The sequence below is a fragment of the Moschus berezovskii genome, chromosome 12 (assembly GCF_049115385.1).
Source record: "Moschus berezovskii isolate FMDL1 chromosome 12, NW_MosBer_1.0, whole genome shotgun sequence".
In the NCBI taxonomy this organism is placed as follows: domain Eukaryota; kingdom Metazoa; phylum Chordata; class Mammalia; order Artiodactyla; family Moschidae; genus Moschus; species Moschus berezovskii.
The window spans coordinates 61,888,121-61,914,241 of record NC_142471.1 but is presented as its reverse complement, the minus strand read 5'-3'; the positions used below and the strand labels follow the sequence as shown (position 1 = coordinate 61,914,241).

The 26,121-nt window shown below is 39.0% G+C and overlaps 1 pseudogene; it reads right to left on the bottom strand.

Moving 5' to 3' along the window:
* Positions 1-811: 811 nt before the first annotated feature.
* Positions 812-25,960, bottom strand: LOC129555153 (cytochrome P450 2C18-like; annotated as a pseudogene).
* Positions 25,961-26,121: the final 161 nt, after the last annotated feature.

Here is a 26,121-nt window from a genome sequence, read left to right as displayed (position 1 = left end):
TTCAATGGTAGTTTTCCTGGATTACTTTGACTTTGAGCTTCCCTTGTGGCATGGCAGTAAAGAATCTGCCTGCCAATGCAGAATACGCAGGTTCAATCCCTGAGTGGGGAAGAACCCCTGGAGAAGGAAATGGCAACCCACTCCAGTATTTATGGCTGATATATTATATTCCATGGACGGAGAGGCACATGGGCCACAGTCCATGAAGTTGCAAAGAGTCGGACATTACTGGGCAACTAAACAACAATCAACAGTGATCTCCATAATCCCTACAGGATGAAGATGTTCCTGGAAAAAATTTCTTTCACTTTCAAGTCCAAACCTCAAGTAACTCATGGCAACATGCACCTAAGGGAGCTTTTCTACTCTCATTTCCTCTGTCCTCTGTGCATATGAGGACTATGTGACATCTTTGCCTTTTTTTTTCCTACCTCCCTTAGCTGCAATATGCACAAAAGAAGGAAAGCTTGGTACTGGCTTACCAAGTTATGTATTTTATTAGGAACAGGCATAGCAGAAAGAGCTCTGTGTTGTACAGAGAGGAATCATCTTGTTTTATTTTGATGGAGTATATAGTCCTATGCATGTGGAACTATTCAACATCAGATAATTATGTGCATTATCTGGTAGCCAATACAGACGTTACAGAGTATGAAGAACAGCAGATACATATCTGCAGTGAAATTGCACAATGAATGAAGAGAGGTCAGAGCAGGCACTCTCCGGAAAGATGAGGGGAAGCAGGTGAATGAAGCCACAGATGAAAGGGAGTTGAAGACATCACTGAAGAAGCCAGATGATCTAACATTCCTCACATAGGACTGAAACAGAGCTGGTAAGGAGGTGGCACAGAAGCTAACACATTGACAACTGGGGTGGTGTCAGGGTCTTTTGGATCAACTACAGATTTCAAGGTAAATTTTTGTAAAATTGTGATCAGGAATAAAAACAGCTCCACGCGGGCCAGGCCCTTTCCCAAACAAACACGTTTTCCTGAAAATAACAAACGCAGAGAGTACATATTCCTTGAACTCTGTCTTTCTGGCTGCCAGAAAGAGATTATGTACTACCCATTTGACGAATGTTTGAATGGATGGATGGAAAGCAGGATGACTAGGGAGACTGATGGACAAAGGGTAGCCACATACACTATCCACCTGACATCAAATATTATTCTTTCAATAAATATTTACTGAGTATTCCAAACACTTCTTTATTCACATATTATAACTGCAATATATTTTCAAGTTTCTGTCTATCTTTTTCTAGAAAGTCACATATACTGGCTGCTTTTTCTGATCCTAATCTAGTAGTCCCACATGTTTCTTTTCATTCTTCGCAGCCTCTGTTCTCTGCTCTAAGTATACCTACTCTTCCTCAACTTCCAACACACTTTGAGATTTTATAACACATGGTTCTTTTTGGCTAAGATATGGTTCTCTTACATTTTCAGTTTCCAACTCAAGTTTTATTTCTAAATTTGAAGTAACTGGGTTACCTCTCCAAAGCTCCAGTAATCTAGCCCAATAATGACGATGTCTCATGGGGAGGGAAAATGCGTGGGCATTGGGATTGCTGTCCCTCATCGTGGACAAAGCATTTCTACCAGCCCCATAGGATTACTATGTAACTCCCAACTGATCCTTATAAGGTATCTTGTCCTCTAAAGGATTAGAGGGGGGAAAATTATCACCTGTAGAGAAAGCAAAGTCACTCTTTCTAAAGTTGCCACTCTCATCCAGGAAGTAGCCAGGATCAAATATCTCAGGGTTAGGGAATTCTTTTTCATCATGTAGCACAGAAGTCAGTGATGTTAATATATCTGTACCCTGGAAAGAACAGATGAAAATAAACTAAACTATGGAGAAGTCACGAAGCTAAAAGAAATGCTGCAAACTGTTTAGTCCATTCTAAGGATCAATAATGAGGAATCTTCAGTCCAAAGAAGGGCAGTGGTATTTTGAGGCATACAGAACAAGCAATTAACAAGGATAAGTTTAAGACTAGTGGCAGTGATGCTGCTAAAGCAAACTTCAACAGCATCTGAAAACCTTGGTATCTGGGTCCTAGGGTGTCAGACCTTAATCTGCTAATCACCATATTTGGATATTAGTGTCTGTTCCCACCAAGTGCTTTATCATTTCAATTTTCACTTATCTCATGTTTGAGTTATGGTTTAAAATGTAAGTCTCTATTGAAATAGAATTTCTAGAGTTACCTGTTCACAGTGTTTTTATAAATGGATGTATTATTTTCTGTGATAATAAGAATAAGTATGATAACAAATATTAGTGTCCATTGCCATGCAGACAGTCTGTCTTTATTTAAAAATATATGGTAGGGCTTCCCTGGTAGCTCATTGGTAAAGAATCCACTTGCCAATGCAGGAGACACAGGTTCAATCCTTGTCCAAGAAGATCCCATATGCTGTGGAGCAGATAAGCGAAGGCACCGAACTACTGAACCTGTGCTCTAGAACCTGGGATCCACAACTGTTGAGCCAAATTGCCACAACTAGTAAAGCCCTTGTGCCCTAGAGCACATGCTCCACAACAGGAAAAGTCATGCAAAATAGGAAGCCTGTGCACTGCAATGAAGATTAACCCCCACTCACCACAACTAGAGAAAAGCCCATGTGTAGCAACAAAGACCCAGAACAGCCAAAAATAAATTTGTAAATAAATAAAATTATTTAAGAAAACAAAAATACAGTAGACATCATCACAGATTAATCCTAGATTTGAAACACAGGAAGAATGATAAAACTAGGAAAATCATTTCATATCAATCAAGTTAGTATCATCAGTTAAAAAAATTTTGCTAACAAAGCTAAAACTGTTGGGTAAATGATTAAGAAACACTATACTCCCAAAGCCCTAATGTACCATGCAATAGATTTTGGTGTATTAAATGTAAAAAAAGGACCTCTGCTCTGGAGCAATCTGGCAAATACTACATTATCATGTGAACAGCACTACATAATGAATAATAATGGAATAAGTGACAGTATGGACCCTCACCTCATTTGTGACAGAAAAGAAACTAGAAAAGTTATTCTAAGAAAATTGAGATATTTTAAGTATAGCCAGTGTATTAGATAGTATCAGTTTCAGTGATAACCTCTGTGTACACGTACTATTGTTCCTCTGTATACAATAATCACTGTTATTGAGGCATGCATAGCTGATGGCCGAAGAATTGATGCTTTTGAACTGTGGTGCTCGAGAAGACTCTTGAGAGTCCCTTGGACTGCAAGGAGATCCAACCAGTCCATTCTAAAGGAGATTGATCCTGGGTGTTCATTGGAAGGACTGATGCTAAAGCTGAAACTCCAATACTTTGGCCACCTCATGTGATGAATTGACTCACTGGAAAAGACTCTGATGCTGGGAGGGTTTGGGGGCAGGAGGAGACGGGGACGACAGAGAATGAGATGGCTGGATGGCATCACCGACTCGATGGACATAAGTTTGAGTGAACTCCGGGAGTTGGTGATGGACAGAGAGGCCTGGTGTGCTGTGATCATGTGTTGCAAAGAGTCAGACACGACTGAGCGACTGAACTGAACTGAACTGATACTGAAGTAAGGATGTTTTGATGGATAGCTGGATATGGATACATAAGTGGTTATTAATGGAAGAAATTTTCACATATTGCAATATAGTGAAATCATTCTGGCTTATCAATGATTTAACCTGAATTCTGCATTAACTAAAACAACCTGGTATGGTCTACCAAATATATGCTGTCCATGATCCTTCTCAGTCACGTCCAACACTTTTTGTCCCCATAGACTGTAGCCCACCAGGCTGCTCTGGCAGGGTTTTCCAGGTGAGAATACTGGAGTGGGTTGCCATTTCCTTCTCCAGTGGAGCTTTCTGACCCAGAGATTGAACTGGTGTCTCCTTCATTTCCTGTACTTGTAAGAGGATTATTTTACCACTAGGCCACCAGGCAAACTTTCCTAATTTGACTTTTTTAAAAAAACTAACAAAATATACATAAAATATCATTAGCAATAGTGAGATGTTAATCTCAATTCTCCTTCAGATAAGAAATAAATCAAGGATGATACAAAGATATTAACCTAGATAGCAGGATAATGTATATAGAAATTGCAATTAACTAGAGGGAAATTTTCAGAAATGATTTTAAATTTAGCAAGTTTGCTATATTAGTTCAGTCGCTCAGTCGTGTCCGACTCTTTGCGACCCCATGAATCACAGCATGCCAGGCCTCCCTGTCCATCACCAACTCCCGGAGTTCATACAGACTCACCTCCATCGAGTCAGTGATGCCATCCAGCCATCTCATTCTCTGTTGTCCCCTTTTCCTCCCGCCCCCAATCCCCCACAGCATCAGAGTCTTTTCCAGTGAGTCAACTCGTCGCATGAGGTGGCCAAAGTATTGGAGTTTCAGCCTCAGCATCAGTCCTTCCAGTGAACACCCAGGATTGATCTCCTTTAGAATGGACTGGTTGGATCTCCAGGTCATAAAAAAGACAAAATCAATTATATTTTGATATTACACACAAAAAAATGGAAAAGGCATTTTAAAAATGTATAACTACAATAATCACCTTAGGAAAATTATCCCCAAAATATTCAAGCCAATGCCTGAAATAAATTATTGAAAAACATTACAGAAAGCCCTTTAAAACAGGGAGACTATATCATTTTCATATCATGATATTCAGTCTTTCTAAACTGATCTAAAATGTCTCCATTCTAAAAGAAAATCCCTGCAGAGTATGTTGGTAAATGGACAAATTGATATTAACAGTTGGAAATGTGGACAGCTATAGTTAGACAAAAAATATAAAAGAAACAAAAAATGTGAAAGTATTGTACTGCTACCTGTCAAAATCTGTTACAAAGCTTTACAGATTAAACTGGAAACAACACTCAACCCATCAAGCCACCACACACAAGACTATTTTTACTTCTCTCACCTTGTGTTCTTCGAGGGTTGCACCCATACTCTGTAAATAGGAACTACAAAACCAATGAGGTCAGTATAAGAGAAACCAGTCTTACCTTGGGGATGAGGTAGTTTCTGAATTTAATGTCATGGGTCACTGCATGGGGAAGACTGGTGGGGACCAGATCAACATATCTCTCGATCTCATGGATCACAGCATCCGTGTAAGGCATGTGGCTTCTGTCCTCCATGCAGGGGCTCCAGTGTCTGCCAATGACATGGTCAATCTCTTCCTGGACCTTAGCTGATAAGAGATAAGTAAGAAGGATGGAGAAAGAGGAAAATGCACACCATATTCCATACCAATTCAAGGATACATGAGGCATTATGAAGGTGTCCGAACAGCATTATGGACTTCCCTAGTGGTTCAGATGTTAAAGAATCTGCCTGCAATGTAGGAAACCTGGGTTCTATCCCTGGTTTGGGAAGATGCCATGGAACAGGAAATAGTGCTACTCACTCTAGCATTCCTGCCTGGAAAATTCTATGGACAGAGGAGCATGGTGGGCTACAGCCCATGGGGTTGCAAAGGGACACGACTGAATGACTAACACTTTCTTTCACTTTCAACATCATTATACACATAAACTACAAGACCAGAAACGAACCTAAACATAGAGAGGTAATGTCCATAGTACAGACACATGTAAGTCTCTTACAAGCCTGGCTTAAGATATATCTATACATATCTCTGTATTAGGATACATGATAAAATAAAGAAAAATGATGGAATGTTTCAAATATAAACAGAATATAAAGTCAAAAAATTACATTGACAGACTAATGGGTAAGAAAGTTGTGTCACATATACACAATGGAATATTACTCAGTTATTAAAAAGAATACATTTGAATCAGTTTTTTTTTTTTAATTTTATTTATTTATTTATTTTTTTGCATTACAATAGTTTAATATGAACAATCAGAACTAATTAACAGTATAACAATATTTTACAACTGAAATAATTAAAATAAACTATAAAATCACTACATAAAACAGGTCTGATCTAGCTTATTTACTTTCTATAATCTCTTCAGTGCTGCAAAACCATTTATTTCTTTTTTTTTTCATGTTTTAATAAACACTTCGTCTTTTTGTATTGCTTTTTTTTTATCACAATAATAGAAATATAACATCATATATCACTGTAAAACACATTTCCACATAAATGCTGATAAGCACAAAATATTTTTCATCATTTACATTTTAACTGTAATAATATATGGCAGAATTAAAGCTGCATCCATCATGTGTCTAACTCACCTTGCTGTAATGAATTTTTAAATGTAATGGTTTCTGTCGCAAAGTAAAATCGTACATAATGTCTAGTGACACAGTACGCTGGTGGATGGGTGGATTTGGAAAATGGAAATGCAACTTCATTTTTAATTAGATTTATAAACTTCACCACCTCCACCTCCAGCCAGCTTCCCAACCCTCCCTCCCACCACCATTATTTATTTATTTATTTATTTTTTAAATGAGGCTTTTAATTAATGTTTGACAGAGCTGATTCAGGTTGAATAGACTAAATTTCTTTAAACAAACTTACTTATACTCCAGAGTCCTTTAAAAACTTAATAGCATTTATACATTGAAGGTATTTGATTTTCTTGTAACTAGCACTTCAAATGCAACAAGCATTTGAAGCAACAAGCAATTGACCCAACAAGTAAAACTTTCTACAATTCATAACTTTTATAAATAAAATAAATTAAATGTACAGTGAATAAGTTCTCTGAAACATTTCAATATTTCTGCAGGTTTAGTAACATCGTAAAATACATTTCAACTAAAATTCACAAATCTAAAAACCTGTTAGGCATTTTTAGGCGTTTTAAGTTGGAAATGAAGAACAATGTTACATCGTAATATGCCAATTACAAATAGTACTTTAAATAGCAAATACTACAGTTTGTCCCAAACTTTAAAAACTATTCATGAACTCAACACTGAACTATTGATGGCTATGAGAATTGTTTCCTAGCCTTTTTGAAAATTTCAACCCATTTACGTTTAAGGTAATTATTGATAAGTATGATCCCGTATCCATTTTCTTTATTACTTTGGGTTCAAGTTTATACACTCTTTCTGTGTTTCCTGTCTAGAGAAGATCCTTTAGCATTTGTTGGAGAGCTGGTTTGGTGATGCTGAATTCCCTCAGCTTTTGCTTGTCTGTAAAGCTTTTGATTTCTCCTTCATATTTGAATGAGATCCTTGCTGGGTATAATAATCTGGGCTGTAGGGTATTTTCTTTCATCACTTTAAGTATGTCTTGCCACTCCCTTCTGGCCTGAAGAGTTTCTGTTGAAAGATCAGCTGTTATCCTTATGGGAATCCCCTTATGTGTTATTTGCTGCTTTTCCCTTGCTGCTTTTAATATTTGTTCTTTGTGTTTGATCTTTGTTAATTTGATTAATATGTGTCTTGGAGTATTTCGCCTTGGGTTTATCCTGTTGGGGACTCTCTGGGTTTCTTGGACTTGGGTGATTATTTCTTTCCCTATTTTAGGGAAGTTTTCAACTATTATCTCCTCAAGTATTCTCTCATGGTCTTTCTTTTTGTCTTCTTCTTCTGGGACTCCTATGATTCGAATGTTGGAGCGTTTAACATTGTCCCAGAGGTCTCTAATCTTGTCCTCATTTCTTTTAATTTGTTTTTCTTTTTTCCTCTCTGTTTCATTTATTTCTACAATTTTATCTTCTAGTTTGCTAATCCTGTCTTCTGCCTCTGTTATTCTATTGTTTGTTCCCTCCAGAGTGTTTCTGATCTCATCTATTGCATTAGTCATTGTATATTGACTCTTTTTTATTTCTTCTAAGTCCTTATTAAATCTTTCTTCCATCTTCTCAATCCTTTTCTCCAGGTTATTTATCTGTAACTCCATTTTGCTTTCAAGATTTTGAATCATTTTCACCATCAAAATTTGAAATTCTTTATCAGGTAGATTCCCTATATCTTCTTCTTTTGTTTGTGTTGGAGGGCAATTATCTTGTTCCTTTACTTGCTGGGTATTTCTCTGCCTCTTCATCTTGCTTATATTGCTTTGCTTGGGGTGGCCTTTCCCTCTTCTTGCAGTTTGTGGAGTTCTCTTTATTATGTAGTTTCTTCGCTGTGTGTGGGGTTGGACGGGTGACTTGTCCGGGTTCCCTGGTTAGGGAGGCATGTGTCAGTGTTCTGGTGGGTGGAGCTTGATTTCTTCTCTTTCCTTTAGAAGACAATGGCTGCTTTTCTGGGAGCCAGATGTCCTCTGCCAGTATTCAGATGTTGTTTTGTGGACTTTACTCCGCATTCAAATGTTCTTTTGATGAATTTGTGGGGAAGAAAGTGGTCTCGCCGTCTTATCCCTCCGCCATCTTGTTCCTTCCTCCCCAGAACACTGGATTCTTATATTCCACTTGATCGTGGAGTACCTCTTCCCAGCTGCTCCAGCAAGGCGCAGCCGCTGTACCTTACCGTGGACGAGGGGTATCTCCTCAAGGCCGCCCCTCCTGCTTTGAATGTGGATCAGCTCCTCTCGGCCCTCCGGTGCCCAAGCAGCCACCGCCTCCTGGACGTGGTACAGCTCCTCTCGGCCACAACCCTAACCCTGGGTGCGGGGCAGCTCCTCTCAGCCACGATTCTGCACGTGGTCGGTTGCGCCGGGAGCCGGGCGTCTCTCGCGTCTGCGCCGCCGGGAGCCGGGCGTCTCTCGCGTCTGCGCCGCCGGGAGCCGGGCGTCTCTCGCGTCTGCGCCGCCGGGAGCCGGGCGTCTCTCGCGTCTGCGCCGCCGGGAGCCGGGCGTCTCTCGCGTCTGCGCCGCCGGGAGCCGGGCGTCTCTCGCGTCTGCGCCGCCGGGAGCCGGGCGTCTCTCGCGTCTGCGCCGCCGGGAGCCGGGCGTCTCTCGCGTCTGCGCCGCCGGGAGCCGGGCGTCTCTCGCGTCTGCGCCGCCGGGAGCCGGGCGTCTCTCGCGTCTGCGCCGCCGGGAGCCGGGCGTCTCTTAATGAGGTGGATGAAACTGGAGCCTATTATACAGAATGAAGTAAGTCAGAAAGAAAAACACCAATACAGTATATTAATGCATATATATGGAATTTAGAAAGATGGTAATGACGACCCTATATGCAAGACAGCAAAAGAGACACAGATATAAAGAACAGACTTTTGGACTCTGTGGGAGAAGATGAGGGTGGGAAGATTTTAGAGAACAGCATTGAAATATGTATATTACTATATGTGAAATAGATCACAAGTTCAAGTTCGAAGCATGAAACAGTGCACTCAAAGCTGGTGCACTGGGACAATCCAGAGGGATGGAATGGGGAGGGAGGTGTGAGGGAGGTTCGCAATGGGGGACTCATGTACAACCATGGCTGATTCATGTCAATGTATGGCAAAAACCACCACAATATTGTAAAGTAATAAGCCTCCAATTAAAATAAATTAATTAATTTTAAAATAGTGTCCTTCAAAAAACAAACAAGAATAAAATATTAATTTTATATCAAAATAATACAGGTTAAAATTTAACTTATATGTGTGTTATTGTATTTGTGTATTTTGCATGAACAATTTACGATGGTATTCACTTTATCCTCCTATTGCCAAATGCCACCACTTGGAGCATTTTAGCAGTTTCTTTTGAAATTCATGTCCTATTTCTAAATAATATCTCTTTGTTTCTATTTTTAACTTGCAAATTTTAAAACAATAATTTGATGTCCCAGAATGAAAGTTGAGAATTTACACCTCCATCCCCCACTCATACAAAATCACACATTCACACACACAAACACACACACAAATCCCCTTAGTCCATTTCCCAAATATATTTACATCACAATTTATGGCTGTTAGAATATTCACTCTAACAGCATTCTGACTAAATAAACATTGCTTCCTGGTAAGACAATTATGATTATGTTCCTTTTTGGTACTTTCTTGGACCTAACCATATTATTTTAGCTCTATTAAAACAACTCTGTATCTTGATTTAGGATTATTTTGTAACCCTGAGGCAGATGTTTCAAATTCCTAGTAATAATTTACTTATTATTCAGAAACCACAGATGCTCCATCACCACTCTTTTGCTCTTGGTGTCTCCCCTCACACCTGCCTATCCACCTAATCCATTTAGATGTGGATATTTTCTTTTAATTTCATGGCTGCAATCACCATCTGCAGTGATTTTGGAGCCCAGAAAAATAAAGTCAGCCACTGTTTCCCCACAAGCAAACATTCAGTTCAGCAAGGTCACCACATACTGAGTATGAACCTTGATTCAATATTTTGTGACTCATCCCCATCAGTAAATGTCCAAATATATTTATTTGGTTAATAATTACTGCACCAGTTGACTAAAATGGGTGTCAGAAAAGTTTAGTTTTGTAACCTGTAAACTTGATTGAGTCTAACACTCAGAGTAGCTCTTATTTACAACAAAGAGAAGCAGCAATTCACTGCCTAACTTACGTAGTTCTAAATTCTAAAAGAACTGAACAAATTATTGTGGATGAAATCAATTTTGTCACTTTCTTTAGAGCTGCCCTTTTATTCCTTGAGAGATGAGTGTGTCTGCTTTGATCCATTTTCCTTCTGTTAAAGCTCACTGCTTTTTATAGAGTGAAAGAGTCAAAGATAATTTAAAGATTGAAGGAATCTCTGAGATCAGTTAGTCCAATCTTTCTTTCTTCCGATCAGCAATTTAGTGACAGCGGATAAGTTGTCGTCACTGCATTAGTACAAGGCTTTGAGTTGGAATCCTAGTTTTCCAACTCCCAGTTCAGTGACATCACACATCAGTAGCATTCTTGTTGCTGTCCAAATGATCAGGAGAGCATCAGCATTAAGCTCTCCACTATCATAAAGTAATACAAACTTCAGGCTGACTAGAATTGTGGATTTGGATTATTCTCTAATAGAATTTATTTTTAGTTGAAGCATATAGTTATTTCCAATATTATATTTTTCAGGTTCACAACATAGTGATTCAATATTTTTACAAATTATGTTCCATTGAATGGTATTAAAAGATCATTGCCACAACTGCCTGTGCTTTACAATACAGTCTTATTGCTTATCAAGTTTATACAGAGTAGTTAGTATCTCTTAATGTCATATCCCTAACTTGCCACTCCTCTTCCTTCTCCTCTTTGGCAACCAGTAGTTTGTTTTCTCGGAGAAGGCAATGGCAAGCCACTCCAGTACTCTTGCCTAGAAAATCCCATGAATGGAGGAGCCTGGTAGGCTGCAGTCCGTGGGGTCGCTAAGGGTCGGACACGACTGAGGGACTTCACTTTCACTTTTCACTTTCACACATTGGAGAAGGAAATGGCAACCCACTCCAGTGTTCTTGCCTGGAGAATCCCAGGGATGGGGGAGCCTGGTGGGCTTCCGTCTATGGGGTCACACAGAGTCAGACACGACTGAAGTGACTTAGCAGTAACAGTAGCAGCAGTTTGTTTTCTATATCTCTGAGTCTGTTTCTGCTTTGTATATATATTCATTTGTACTATTTTTTAAATTTCACATATAAGTGATATTATACAGTATTTTTCTCTTATTTCAGTAAGCATAATATTCTCTAGGAACATTTACTTTGCTTCAGTTGACAGAATTGCATTCTTTTTATGACTGAGCAATATTCCACTGTGTTTGTATCACATCTTCTTTATCCATTTGTCTGTTGATGGACACTTGGCTTGCTTCCATACTGAAAGGCTGTAGCTGAACCACAAAAGACACTGGGATTCTTGGCCTCCAGAGGAAAAGAATTCAATCTGGGGCCAGAGACCAGCCTTGATTGCTCAGAGCTTTTGTGTAATGAAGTTATATTAAAGTATAAAAGAGACAGAGAAAGCTTCTGACATAGACATCAGAAGGGGGCAGAAAGACTGCCCCATCACTAGTGTTAGCAATGGAGTTATATACTTTTAATTAGTTATTATAGTGAATCAAAAGAATGTCCAGAGGTTGTAAAGACCTTACTAGACCCACTCCCATAATTTATATTTTAAGATAACAGGATTAGCCAGAAGGTTTTTTTCCAGAAATTGTTCTCAAGCAGGATACATTATTGTCATATAATTGCTGAAGAATTGATGCTTTTGAACTGTGGTGTTGGAGGAGACTCTTGAGAGTCCCTTGGACTGCAAGGAGATCCAACCAGTCCATTCTGAAGGAGATCAGTCCTGGATGTTCATTGGAAGGACTGATACTAAAGCTGAAACTCCAATACTTTGGCTGCCTGATGCGAAGAGTTGACTCACTGGAAAAGACTCTGATGCTGGGAGGGATTGGGAGCGGGAGGAGAAGGGGACGATGGAGAATGAGATGGCTAGATGGCATCACTGACTCGATGGAGGTGAGTTTGAGTGAACTCCGGGAGTTGGTGATGGACAGGGAGGCCTGGAGTGCTGTGATTCACGGGGTCACAAAGAGTAGGACATGACTGACTGAACTGAACTGAAGGAATGTAGAGGAAAAAAAGTTTGTCCTTTCCTCCTCCTTGAGAATTCCAGATCCCTCTCTCCTTGGGGACCCCTGGACTTCTTATCAACCTGCCTAGGAATTGACTCAATACCTTGACTTGTAAGTAGTGCTGCTATGAACACTGAAGTAGAGGTATCTCTTTGAATTAGTGTTTTCATTTTCCTTGGATATACACCCAAGAGTGGAATTGCTGGATCATATGGTAGTTCTACTTTTAGTTTTTTGAGACAACTCATTGTTTTCTACAGTGTCTGCACCAACTTACATTGCCACCAACAGTGTACAAGAGTTCTCTTTTCTCCTCATCCTCTCCAATGTTTGTTATTTGTGGCCTTTTGGTGACAGCCATTCTGAGGTGTGAGGTGATTTCTGTGGTTTTGATTTGCATTTTTCTGATGATTAGCAATGTTGAACATCTTTTCATGTGCCTGGTAGTCATCAATATGTCTTTCTTAAAAAAGTCTATTCATATTTTCTGCCGTTTTTAATAGAGTTGCTTGCTTGACATTGAGTTGTATGAGTTGTTTATGTATTTTGGATATTAACCCCATTAAATGTATTATTTTTAAATATTTTCTCTTACTCTAAAGGTTGTCTTTCTGTTGACTTCCTCTGCTGTACAAAGTTTTTAATTTTAATTAAGTTCCATTTGTTTATTTTTGCTTTTATTTCTTTTGCCTTAAGAGACCAATCCAAAAGAAATTATTGATACAATTCATGTCAAAGAGTGTTCTATGTTTCCTTCTAGGAGTTTCATGGTTTCTGATCTTACATTGAGGTCTTTCATCCATTTGAGATTTCTTTTGTTTATGGTGTGAGTAAATGTTTTAATTTCATTTTTTACATGTAGCACCATGTTTTCCCAGCACCACTTATTGAAGAGACTCTCTTTTCACTTTCATAAACTCTTGCCTCCTTTGTCATAGATTAACTCACCATACGTGCTTGAGTTTATTTCTGAGTTCTCTATTCTGCTCCATTTCTCTGTCTGTGCTTACACCAGGACCCTGCTATTTTGATTAGTGTAGCCTTGTAGTATGGTTTGAAGTCTGGGAGGGTGATACCTCTGGCTTTAGTCTTTATTCTCAAGACTGTTTTGGCAATTCATGGTCTTTCATAGTTCTACGTGAATCTTAGGATTGTTACAGTTTTGTGAAAAATGTCAAGGGTATTTTGATAAGTGAAGTCTCTCAGTTGTGTCCAACTGTTTGCAACCCCATGAACTGTAGCCTACCAGGCTCCTCCGTCCATGGAATTTTCTGGCAAGAGTACTGGAGTTGGTTGCCATTTCCTTCTCCAGGGGATCTTCCCAGCCCAGGGATAGAATCCACCATGTGTCCCACATTGCAGGCAGACACTTTACCATCTGAGCCACCAGGGAAGCCTAGTAGGGATTGCATTAAATCCAGAGATTGCTTTGGGTGGTATGAACATTTTAATAATATTTTCTGCCAGTCCAATAGCTTCATACTATAGTTTGAGATCAGGAAGTAAAATGCCTCTGGCTTTGTTCTTTCTCAGGATTGCTTTGGCTATTCAGGCTCTTTTTAGTTAGTTCAGTCACTCAGTCATGTCTGACTCTTTGTGACCCCATGGACTGCAGCACACTGGGCTTCCCATCCACCACCAACTCCCAGGGCTTGTTCAAACGCATACTTCATGTAGGCTGTTTTTGTTGCATACAAATTTTAGCATGGCCTCCCTATTTCTGTGGAAAATGTAATTGGAATTTTAATAGGGACTGCAATGAGACAGCTTCAGATAGTTATGGATATTTTAACAATTTTAATGTTTCTGATCTATGAACACAAGATAGCCATTTGTTTGTGTCTTCCTCACTTTCTCTTAACCAAGTCTTTTACTTCTGATTGTACAGATCTTCCACTTCCACCATTAAATTTATTCCTATGTGTGTTATAGTTTTTTATGTTATTGTGAATGAGGAAATTTTCCCTATTTCTCTGTCAGACATTTCACTGTTAGTGTAAAGAGATGCAACTATTTCCTTTGTTGATTTTATATCCTGCAACTTTATTGAATTCATTGATTAGCTCTGAGAGTATTTCGTTGAGTCTGGGAGTTTCTATATGGAAAATGATATCACTTGCAAATAACACCACTACCTCACAGCAATACACTGTTCTGTATTTTTCTATATATTTGGTCTTCACAAAATGTCCTTTTCCTCCTTAAACTATCATGTTGTTATTTATGGTGCTTTCATTGCAGATTGAAGAACAACCCTTAGCATTTCTTGTAAAGCAGTTTGAGTGGTGAGGAATGTTCTCAGCTTTGTTTTGGGGGGAAAGTTTTAGCTCTCATTTTTTTAAAGACAGTATTGATGAGTATAGGTTCTGGGTTGGTGGGGGTTTTTTTCTTTCATTTTTTTGAATCTATTTTCTCATTCTTTTCTGCAAGGGTTCTGCAATCGTCTGGTAGTATTAAAAGGGCACCCTTATCTGTGACAAATCACTTTCTCTTGCTGCTTTCAAAATTCTTTCATAATTTACTTTTGACAATTTGATTATATTGTGTCTCAGTGTAGATTTCTTTTTATTTGAGTTTCTTTTATAAGTCCAGTATATTTCCATCCACTTCCTTTTCAGATGTAGGAAGTTTTCTGCCATTGTTACTTTGAATAAGCTTTATAGTTCTTTTCCTTTCTCTCTTCCCCTTCTAGGACTTCTACTCTTAATATATTGGTCACTTCACTTTTCTTTTTCCTTCTTCTTTCTTCTCATTCTCCTGGTTGAATAATTTCCAGTGATATATATTTGAGTTAACTGATCATTTCTTTTGCCTAATCTAATCTGTTCTGAACCCTCTAATGATGTCCTGTTTGGTGCCTTTACATTGTCTATCTTTTTCTTGAAATTTCTGCTTCATTTCTTAATTGTTCTCATGAACCCAGTAATGATGTTTATGACTGTTGTTTTGAATTACCTTTCACTTAAATCATGTAATTCCTGTTACTTCATTTTCCTTGATTCTGCATTGCTTTCTGGACTTTAGACAGTCACACTCATTGTCTTCGTTGACTAGTATCATGCAGGAGAACCTCACCAATAAGTTCATTCAAAGATTGTGAAGGTCTCTAAAATTTGCTGGCTAGTCCAGCCTGCTTCTTCCATTCTGTTCATTGCCCATTATCAAGAGTATGCTGAGTCCTGTCAGTGTTCTAAAACAATCAACACAGAAGCCAGTTCCTCATGAAACTGCCCCCAAAATTGTGAATGGAAAGCTAGATGTGAATGCCAACTCCTTTGCTCCTCAGAGAGAATCTGGGAGCTGGGGATGCAGGTGGAGGTTCATGCTCAATTATATGGCACTTTGCAGAGGTTCATAAGAAAGACCCTGATGCGGGGAAAGATTGAGGGCAAGAGGAGAAGGGGATGATAGAGGATGAGATGGTCGGATGGCATCACCGATTCAATGGACATGAGTTTGGGCAAACTCCGGGAATTGGTGATGGACAGGGAAGGCCTGGCGTGCTGCAGTTCATGGGGTTGCAAAGAGTCAGACACGACTGAGCAACTGAACTGAGCTGAAGAGGTTGATAGTTATGGCGAGCGTGTATTTCTGTTGTTCTTTCTGGCTTTGATGTAACTGGATTCACATCTACTAAGGCAGAGAAATCTTTCAACTAGGTTCTGGATTTTTTTACAAAGAGAATTGATCCATGTGCTGCCCTGAATCAATGTGGCCACTAAGGGAAGGAAAGTTCAGTTATAATTTCCTATTATGGCAGGTTATTAATGTTATACCCTCATGGGTGAGTTTCAGCAGATTGCATACTTAAGGAATTGACCCATTTCAATTAATTTATCAAGTCAGTGGACATAGAGCTGTTCATAATACTTCCTTCATTATGTTTTCAATATCCATGGCATCAAAGAGATGGCCTCTCTTTAAATAACAACTTGTGATATTTGTGTCCTCTCTCTTTTTGGAGGGAGACTGGTTAAGGTAATTTCTTGTACATAATCTCAATGATTTCTGTTTTGATTTTCAATTGTGGTTCACTATTTCTTATTTTAAACTGAATTCTCACTATCACTGATCTTAACATTCCCCACATATGAAGCTGCTCTTGAAAATAATATCTCTCACTTTTAAAACCAAACCTCAAATAACTCTAGACAACATGCATCCAAGGGAGATTTTCTGCTCTCATTCCCTCTGTCCTTCTCTGTGCATATCATTATAAGGAACAGCATGACATCTTTGCCTTTTTTTCCTTTCTTACTTGCTATATGCACAAAAGAAGGAAAACCTGAGAAGTGGCTCATCAAATTCTGCTTTTTATTAGAAACATACACTGGAGAAATAGGTCTCAGTGGCACACACTAATCATCTTGCTCTACTTTGCACTGACATGATACTATGTACATAGTACTAGTTAATATTAGACACATATTAGTATATGTGATTACTAATACAAATGCAGGATATGAAGAATAGCTGATATGTTTCTGTGGTGAAACTGTACAGGGAATGAGAAGAGGTCAGAGAATGTATTCTCGGGAAATATTAACAGAACACTGCTGAATGATGCCCCCGAGGACAGGGAGTTGAAGACAACATCACTGAGGAAGCTGGATGATCTAACATGCTTCACACAGGAATGAAGCAAAGCTGGTAAGGAGGCGGCATAGTAGCTATCCCAGTAATAGCTGGGATGGTGTCAATGTTCTTTGGGTCAATAACAGATTTCAATTTCAAATTTTTGCAAAATTGCGATCAGGAATAAAAACAGCCCCATGACGGAGAATGAGATGGCTGGATGGCATCACCGACTCTGTGGACATGAGTTTGAGTGTACTCCGGGAGTTGGTGATGGACAGGGAGGCCTGGCGTGCTGTGATTCATGGGGTCGCGGAGAGTCGGAAACGACTGAGTGACTGAACTGAACTGAACTGATGCATGCCAGGCCCTCTCCCACACAAATTCATTTTCCTGAGAATAAGAAACATAGAGAGTACAAATTCCTTGAACACCCTGTTTCTGTAAGAAGGAGACCATGCAGTAACTTTTTGATGAATGTGTGAATGTGTGGATTGAAGGCAGATCGCTAGAGAGACAGGTGGACAAAGGGGAGATACACATGCTATCCATCTAACATCTAAACAGGTATCCATCTTTCAGCATATATTTACTGAGTTATCAGCACTATATCACATAATTCATTAAGTATATTATAACTCAAATTTGACATTTTCAAGTTTCCATCAACTTTTTCTAGAAATATTCATACATTGGTTGTATTTGTTCCTTGTGTGATGGTCCAATATCTTTCTTTTCATTCTTCAAAGCCTTTGTTCTCTGCTGTAAGTATATCGAATCTATGTTAACATTGAAAATTTAAAGTTTTATAACACAATTTCTTCAGTCTAAGATGCACTTCTCTTATATTTTCAGAATGAAGTTTAAACTTTATTTCTGAATTTGAAAGAACTGGGTCACTGCTCCAAAGCTCCAGTAATCTAGCCCAATGATGAGGATGTATCATGGAAGGGGAGGTGTAGGGGCACTGAGACTGCTGTCCCTCATCATGGACAAAGAGCATTTCGACCAGGCCCAGAGTGGGTACTATGGAAGCTCCAAAGGATGCCCAAAGGCTCCTTGTCCTCTGAAGTGAAGTGAAGTCACTCAGTCATGTCCGACTCGGTGACCCCACAGACTGTAGCCCACCAGGCTCCTCTATCCATGGAATTTTCTAGGCAAAAGTACTGGAGTGGGTTGCCATTTTATTCTCCAGGGGATCTTCCCGACCCAGGGATCAAACCTGGGTCTCCCGAATTGCAGATAGACACTTTATCCTCTGAGCCACCAAGGAATCCCTAAAGTAATGAAGAAAATAAATTTGTGTTACCTGCTGAGAAAACCATGAAATAATTGCTCTTCCTAAAGTTGCCATTCTCATCCAGGAAGAGGCCAGGGTCAAATACCTATGGGTTGGGGAATTCTTTGTCATCATGCAGCACAGAAGTCAGTGATGTTAAAGTATCTGTGCCCTGGAAGGAACAGATGAAGATAAACTAACCTATGAAGAAATCACAGAGCTAGAAGAACTGCTGAAAATCATTTAGTCCAATCTTAGGATCAAGAGGTGACTAATCTTGGGTTGAAAGAAGGGCAGTGGCATTTTCAACCAGACAGAACAAGCAATAAACAAGGATAAGTTTAAGACTAATGGCAATGATGCTGCTAAAGTGGACTTCAAAGGCATCTGAAATACTCAGTACATGGGTCCTAGAACTTATGAATCCAATCTGCTTATCACCACATTTGGACACTGACCCCACTAGCTTTTTTTTTTTTTTTATCATTTCAATTTTCACTCATTTCATATGTGGATTATGTCTCTACTATGTTTGAAATGTCTCAAATTATCTATTTGTATGGCTTTTATAAGTAAGCATTTGATCTAATATAAAATAACCTATTCAATGATAATAAAGTAAATACAATAACAAATATTATTGTACCATTGCCAAGCAGATTGTTTGTCTTTATTTAAAAATACAGTGTTAGACTTCATTACAGATTAATCCCAGATTTGAAACACAGGAAGGATGGTAAAATTAGAATAATCATTTCACAACAATTCAACATAGGATCATTAATTTAAGCAAGTTTTATCTATTAATGCTAAAACTATTGGTTAAATGACTGAGAAGCATGATACAAACCCATACAGTACCATGCAATTTTTTATTAATTAAATGTGCAAAAAAGGACCTGTGTCATGGAGTAATCTGGCAGATACTACTTTATCATGTGAACAACACTGCTGCTGCTGCTGCTGCTAGTCATTTCAGTCGTGTCCGACTCTGTGCAACCCCATAGACAGCAGCCCACCAGGCTCCCCTGTCCCTGGGATTCTCCAGGCAAGAACACTGGAGTGGGGTGCCATCGCCTTCTCTGTGAACAACACTATATAACCAATAATGGGATAACTGACATAAGTGCCTGCACCTCCCCAGTGAATTTCAGTGGGAAACACAAAGCACCCATATACTTAAAGTTGTAACTGGAATCTATGTCCAGAAAGCAATCACATAAAACCAGCCTGAGGAATATCTTACATGATTACTAAACTGAACTCTACAAAGTTAAAGGTACTAAAAGCAAACAAACAGATCAAAGAGAACTGATAATGGGAGAGAAATGGAGAACAGGGAAAATATAACCAAATTATAGGCTTGTTTCCAGGCTGGACATTGATTTGCAAAAAAAAAAAAAAGTACAAAGCTTATTCCACGAAAACTGGAAAATTTTCAGTATAGGCTGTCCATTAGATAATACTATTCTATCAATGATAACTCTTAAGTATAACTGCTATATTCTTCTATATACAAAAATCACTGTTTTGAGCTATACTTACTGAAGTAGGGAAGTGTGAATGAGTAGATGGATAGATCAATAAATGAATATTTGTAGAAAATTTTTACACATTAAGGTATGGGGAAGTCATTTTAGCTTATGCATGATTTAACTTGAATTTTATGTTAAATAAAACTGCCTGTTTGTGGCCTATCAAACTTACACGCTAATTAATTACTAAAGAAAATGTGACTCAAACAGAAATATAAAATGTCATGTTAAAAATAAAGATTAAGTGCCTCCTTTCTGGGACACCAATGTTGAAACTCTTGCAACGAGAAGGCTCCTCTCTTAGGTGTCAAGGCCATACCAACTCACTGTGCATATGTTGATAATTTTTTTTTTAAGTCAAATAATTTATGACAAAGATACAGGCTTAAAAATAGGCAAATACAATTACATGGCTATGAGTTTCTAATTTAATTCTGCTTCCTATCTAAAAGGAATTAAAAGGCTATTATTTTGCCTACATTCACAACAACTCTTTTATTTATTTATTTATTTTTTCAAAAACAATTTTAGGAATCTTTACTTAAAAACAACCTTATCTTAAAATGGAGTAACTTTGGTTTTACAAGCAGCAAGCAAAGTACAGAAGCAAAAATGCATTACAGGAGTATTAAGTTCTACATTAGGTCACAGCATCTAATCTGAAATCACATCCATAATATCATTTTTCAGGATGTTTGGGAAATAGTTATTTCCCAGGATGTCTGAACCATAGCTACTGTATTTTGACTTTTAATTGTAAAAAAAAAAATTTTTTTTTAATAGCCAAAGCAGATTTCACCATTAATGACATCAGTGTTTGTTTGAAACCTTATAAGAATGTATCTCTGGCTTCCTGATGTTCTTTGTTCTGACAAGGTATACAACTGTGTGGATAAACCATACCTCTCCAGAGCAGTTCCCTCAGAGTTATCTGAGAGGTTGTCTTCTGGGCTATAGTCCTCAGTTTGGCTCAAATAAAACTCTTTTCTATTCTTCTTCAGTTCAGTTCAGTTTAGTCGCTCAGTCGTGACCGATTCTTTGCGACCCCATGAATCACAGCATGCCAGGCCTCCCTGTCCATTACCAACTCCCGGAATTCACTCAAACTCATGTCCATCGAGTTGGTCATGCCATCCAGCCATCTCATTCTCCGTCGTCCCCTTCTCCTCCCACCCCCAATCCTTCCCAGCATCAGTTTTTTCCAGTGAGTCAACTCTTCACATGAGGTGGCCAAAGTACTGGAGTTTCAGCTTTAGCATCAGTCCTTCCAATGAACACCCAAGATCGATCTCCTTTTGAATGGACTGGTTGGATCTCCTTGCAGTCCAAGGGACTCTCAAGAGTCTTCTCCAGGACAGATTGTTTATTGATTATTTCTCAACATTGCAAAAGCAAGTAAATATACAAATTCACATATAAATATATATGAACATATTTTTAATGTTTTATGTTTAAAAAATAATTAATGCAAACTTTGGGAAATCTTCCATCCCCTAAGGTTATCATATAAAACGCCTACAACCCTTTATTATTATCTTGTATATTTTTATATAAGAAATACATAAAATTTTCCTTTAAGATGCCAAGAAAAGATACAAAATCCAGCATTTTCATCAAATGTTGCTCAAATAATTGCATATTTCATAGAGAAATAAAGGAAGCATAAACATTACTCAGCATCATAAGTAAAAATTACCTGCATGGATCATCATCTAAATGTAAGCACTAAATTTTGAAGTTTTAGAAATAGATAAGGGTAAATCTTTCAGACCCTGTGCTGGAAAATGCTCTTTATATAAACTAAAAAGAAAAAAATCCCACAAATCAATCTCAGAGCATTGCAAAACATTCTTTTAGACAGTCTTACATACTAACAAATATCAACTCATGTACAAATATAGCCTTTGTACAAACAATGATTAAGCATTTTAAATGGAAAGTAATCAAGGAAGAATAATATTTTGTGACACATGTGAATTCTATGCAATCTAAATTTCTGCTTCCATAAAGACTTGTATATAGCCCTTTTTGTTTGTTTAATATGTCCTTGACTGCTTCCAAGCTGTAATAGCAGAAGTGTACAAAAGCATACAAAAAGCATCAAAAGGCTTCAAATTCTGAAATACTTACATTCTGGAATAATACAGAAAAAGTTTACCAACTCCTGCCTTAGACCATTCTCTCCAGTTAGCTCAGTAGCTCCAGCCTTGGAAAAAACTAATCACTCATCTAATTGGTAAAAAGATAGAATCAGCCTCCCAATATTCTCATTGGAAAAGACCCTGATGATGGAAAAGACTGAAGGCAAAAGAGAATGGGTTGCAGAGGATGAGATGGTTAGATAGTAACACCAGCTTAATGGACATGAATTCAAGGAAACTGGAAGACAGTGGAAGACATAGGAACTTGGCATGCTATAGTCCTTGGGATTGCAGAGTCAGACATGTCTTAGCAACTGAACAACAAAGCCCATTATTTATGTTTCAACACTGGAAGGGTCATGCAGAAGGGAATGGTCATCCCCAGTATATACTTGGGAATAGGTGTATGACAGTATAATGGTTATTTCCAAATATAGTAGATGTGGGAGATGGGCCATTCCATTTTGATTTCTAGTGCATTGTTTCTCATGTACTTAGAAATAAGAGGAGAAACAAGTTTGATTAATGACTACCTTAGACTCCAACATTACAAAAGAAATTTCTCTCAGCATGCCCTTTGGTTAAAAAAAAAAAAAGTGGACTTGAAGTACTAACTCTTGTATCAAATTTGTGATTACTGAGACAAGTCCCATAATCTCTTCATAAAATCATCAATTCTGTCTTCTCCAAAGATTGGTATTAGTACTTGTATCTTACACCAATCTCATTGCACTAACAGCTGACTTTTCAACGGAAATTCTGCAGGCTAGAAGAAAGTGGCATGATACACTCAGTTTTTTTAATGTGATGAAAAGAAAGAACCCACATCCGAGAATACACTACCAGATTTATAAAGACTCAAAAATTTCACAGATAAGCAAAAGCTAAACGATTTCAGCACCACCAAACCAGCTTTACAAGAAATAGTAGAGACTTTTCTAAGGAAAAGGGAAAGGCCACAACTAGAAACAGGAAAATTATAATGGAAAAAGCTCACTGCCAAAGGCAAACACAGTAAAGTTATTTTTAAAAGTGCTGCATTTACAGAGAAGTCATAATTAGAACTGCAATAAGATATACCTAAATGATTAAAACCCCTATATGTCATTACTATCTGCCAGAAATGTAAGCCTGGACCCTGAAGTGACTCTCAGACATGTCTGTGAGGCTGTACATATAAAAACTGTTCAATTAAGTGAAAATAAATATCACTGTTTCATGACCCATAAGGGTCATTCCCACCCTGTCCAGTTGCTATAGAAAAGACATTGTTCTCTAACTCTTTTAGGAAATGACTCAAAACTATCCTTTGTGATTCCTGAATTGAATACAAACCTCAGGATAGAGTATTATTAAAACACATTTATACCCACATGGTGTGTACCATTGTAGGACAATCCTGTGACACACATGACAATCACGGATACACAAAAGCTCCCTGGCTGTCTGTGCTTCACACCCTCCCCCACTTCATCTGAAGACTGACAACCACCACCCACAGGAAAGACGTGGCTGCCCCAAAATGGTGCCAAGGGCATCCACGGAGACAGAGAGAAGACTGCTAAGGTCAGAGTTACAGAGCACAGAATCACCCACCATTGGTTTTTCTCAACTCCTCCAGGCAGTGGGCTTCCCCTTGAACATGGTCCTCAATGCTCCTCTTCCCCCTCCCAAAATTCTGCAGGGTTGTGGGGGTGAAGAGCCGGGTCTCCTTCTATCTCCTTCCAATGCTGAAAATGATTCCTACCAGGAGGGGAAGCAGAAACTAGGAGGGAAGTTCTAGGGAAGGAGGAGTGAGCTGACACTTTGGAAGCTCACAGATGGTCCACCCCTACCCATTATCAGTGCTGAATATGTGCAAATACACACCTACCATCAACCTTAGTAGCTCTTTCAAGCCCTGGGAAACTGCTTCTTCCAGAAAATTCCTCTCCCACATCAATCAGAGCTTCCTTTACTGCTTCATATCCATGTAAGAACAAAATGGGCTTCATGCCAAAGCACACAATGAACACAGGGCTGTAGACCTCTGAGAGATGGGAATGGAGATTCATGTAATAGCAAAGAACTCAATATTTGATAATACATTGTGCCTGATGTAGAATGTATTATCCAACTATTATATTTTTATTCTGCCATATAGCCTAAAATATTTCTGAATTTAATCCATAAATATGATAGAGATTGTTACACTTCCCACTTATGGATGACCTGAGATGCTGGGCCACAGCCCAAGTAACTGGAACATGGATTATGATTAATCCTCATATCAGCACTTTCAACAAGTTTATTTGCCCCACTTATAAACAAGGAAACTGAGGTCAGGGAATTCTATTTCATGTCCAGTGTCCCAGGGCTACTATATATACAGGATTCAAATCTGAAACTCTTCTTATTCACATTCTGATCCTTGAGGAGAAACATAGCAATAATTAAGGCCCACCTTTGGACCAACACACAAGTGGCTGCTTCAGAATCAGCTAATGACAGCAGTCATTAGAATTCTGATTCTGTAGCCCTGTGATGAATACTAGAAATCTGTAATTTTTAAAAATAAATTCAGGATAATTTCCAGCCCAGTTTGAGATCCACTGGTATTACTAACATAGAGAGACAACATCATAGAGGCAGTGCCTGGACATACAGCGTGGAAGAACATCATCTTGCAACATTCACAAGGTGTCAGTCAGTTCAGTCGCTCAGTCATGTCTGACTCTTTGCGACCCCATGAATCACAGCACGCCAGGCCTCCCTGTCCATCACCAACTCCCGGAGTTCACTCAGACTCATGTCCATCGAGTCGGTGATGCCATCCAGCCATCTCATTCTCTGTCGTCCCCGTCTCCTCCCACCCCAAATCCCTCCCAGCATCAGACTCTTTTCCAGTGGTATAGATGGCATCTATCTGCCTGCAAAATCCTGACAACCTTTTTCCTTCAATCACTCATGCTCGTCCTGATCCCAAGGCAAATCCATATATCAGGCACAATGGCCTTTTTCAGAAAAGTTCTGTTTTCCTGTTCATCTGAACAAAACACATGGCTTACATAGAATATGACTTCTGGAAGAAAATCTCAAATCACAAAACATTTCACTTCATTTATCTTCAGCCCCAAATCACAGCAAATGCCTGTGTAACAAAGAAGGGAAGCAACACTCCCAACTTTTAATACTTTGTTACTTTGATTCTACCATACAAAGAGCTGCTGCTGCTGCTAAGTCACTTCAGTCGTGTCCGACTCTGTGTGACCCCATAGACGGAAGCCCACCAGGTTCCCCCGTGCCTGGGATTCTCCAGGCAAGAACACTGGAGTGGGTTGCCATTTCCTTCTCCAATGTGTGAAAGTGAAAGTGAAGTCGCTCAGTCATGTCAGACCTTTAGCGACCCCACGGACTGCAGCCTACCAGGCTCCTCCATCCATGGGATTTTCTAGGCAAGAGTACTGGAGTGGCGTGCCATTGCCTTCTCCGATATAAAGAGCTAAACACACACAAAACACATTATTGTTTTCCTCTACTTACCGTAATGACATAGCTGAAAGGCAAGAAAATTGTCAAAATCACAGGAAGTAATTTGCTTCACACTGACCTATTTTGACAGTGTGCCCCTAGCGAAATGTAGGATTTCCGGGCAAGAATACTGGAGTGGGTTGTTGTTTTCTTTCTCCAGGGGATCTTCCCAACCCAGGGATCAAACCTGGATCTCCTACTTGGCAGGCAGATTCTTTTTAATCACTGAGCCACCAGGGAAGCCTTATTAGTTTTACAATCGGGCTTAATTTACTGTGTGCAAGACACTGGAGAAGCAGAAAACCCACTTAACACTGTTTAAGGATTTGCCGATGTTCTTAACATCTAACTGTAGGACATATCCAAAAATTGGGAGAGGAGTGGGTCCTGGAGGGAGCTTCCCTTTCCCAGAGTTCTGTTTCCAGAGGGAGAGGAGAAGCAGACAAGAGAGACAGAGCACCAGGACCACAGCCAGATCCATTGACTCCTTCTCTTCTTACTCAGACGACAGTGAGCCTGAAACCTAAAGCTTTTGTAACAGTCCCTGCTAATTCAACCTGTGCCTCTCTGACATAAACAGACCATGCAGTTATATCCACTTTGCTCTCTATGCTGAGCAGACTGCTCCAATGATAAAAATAA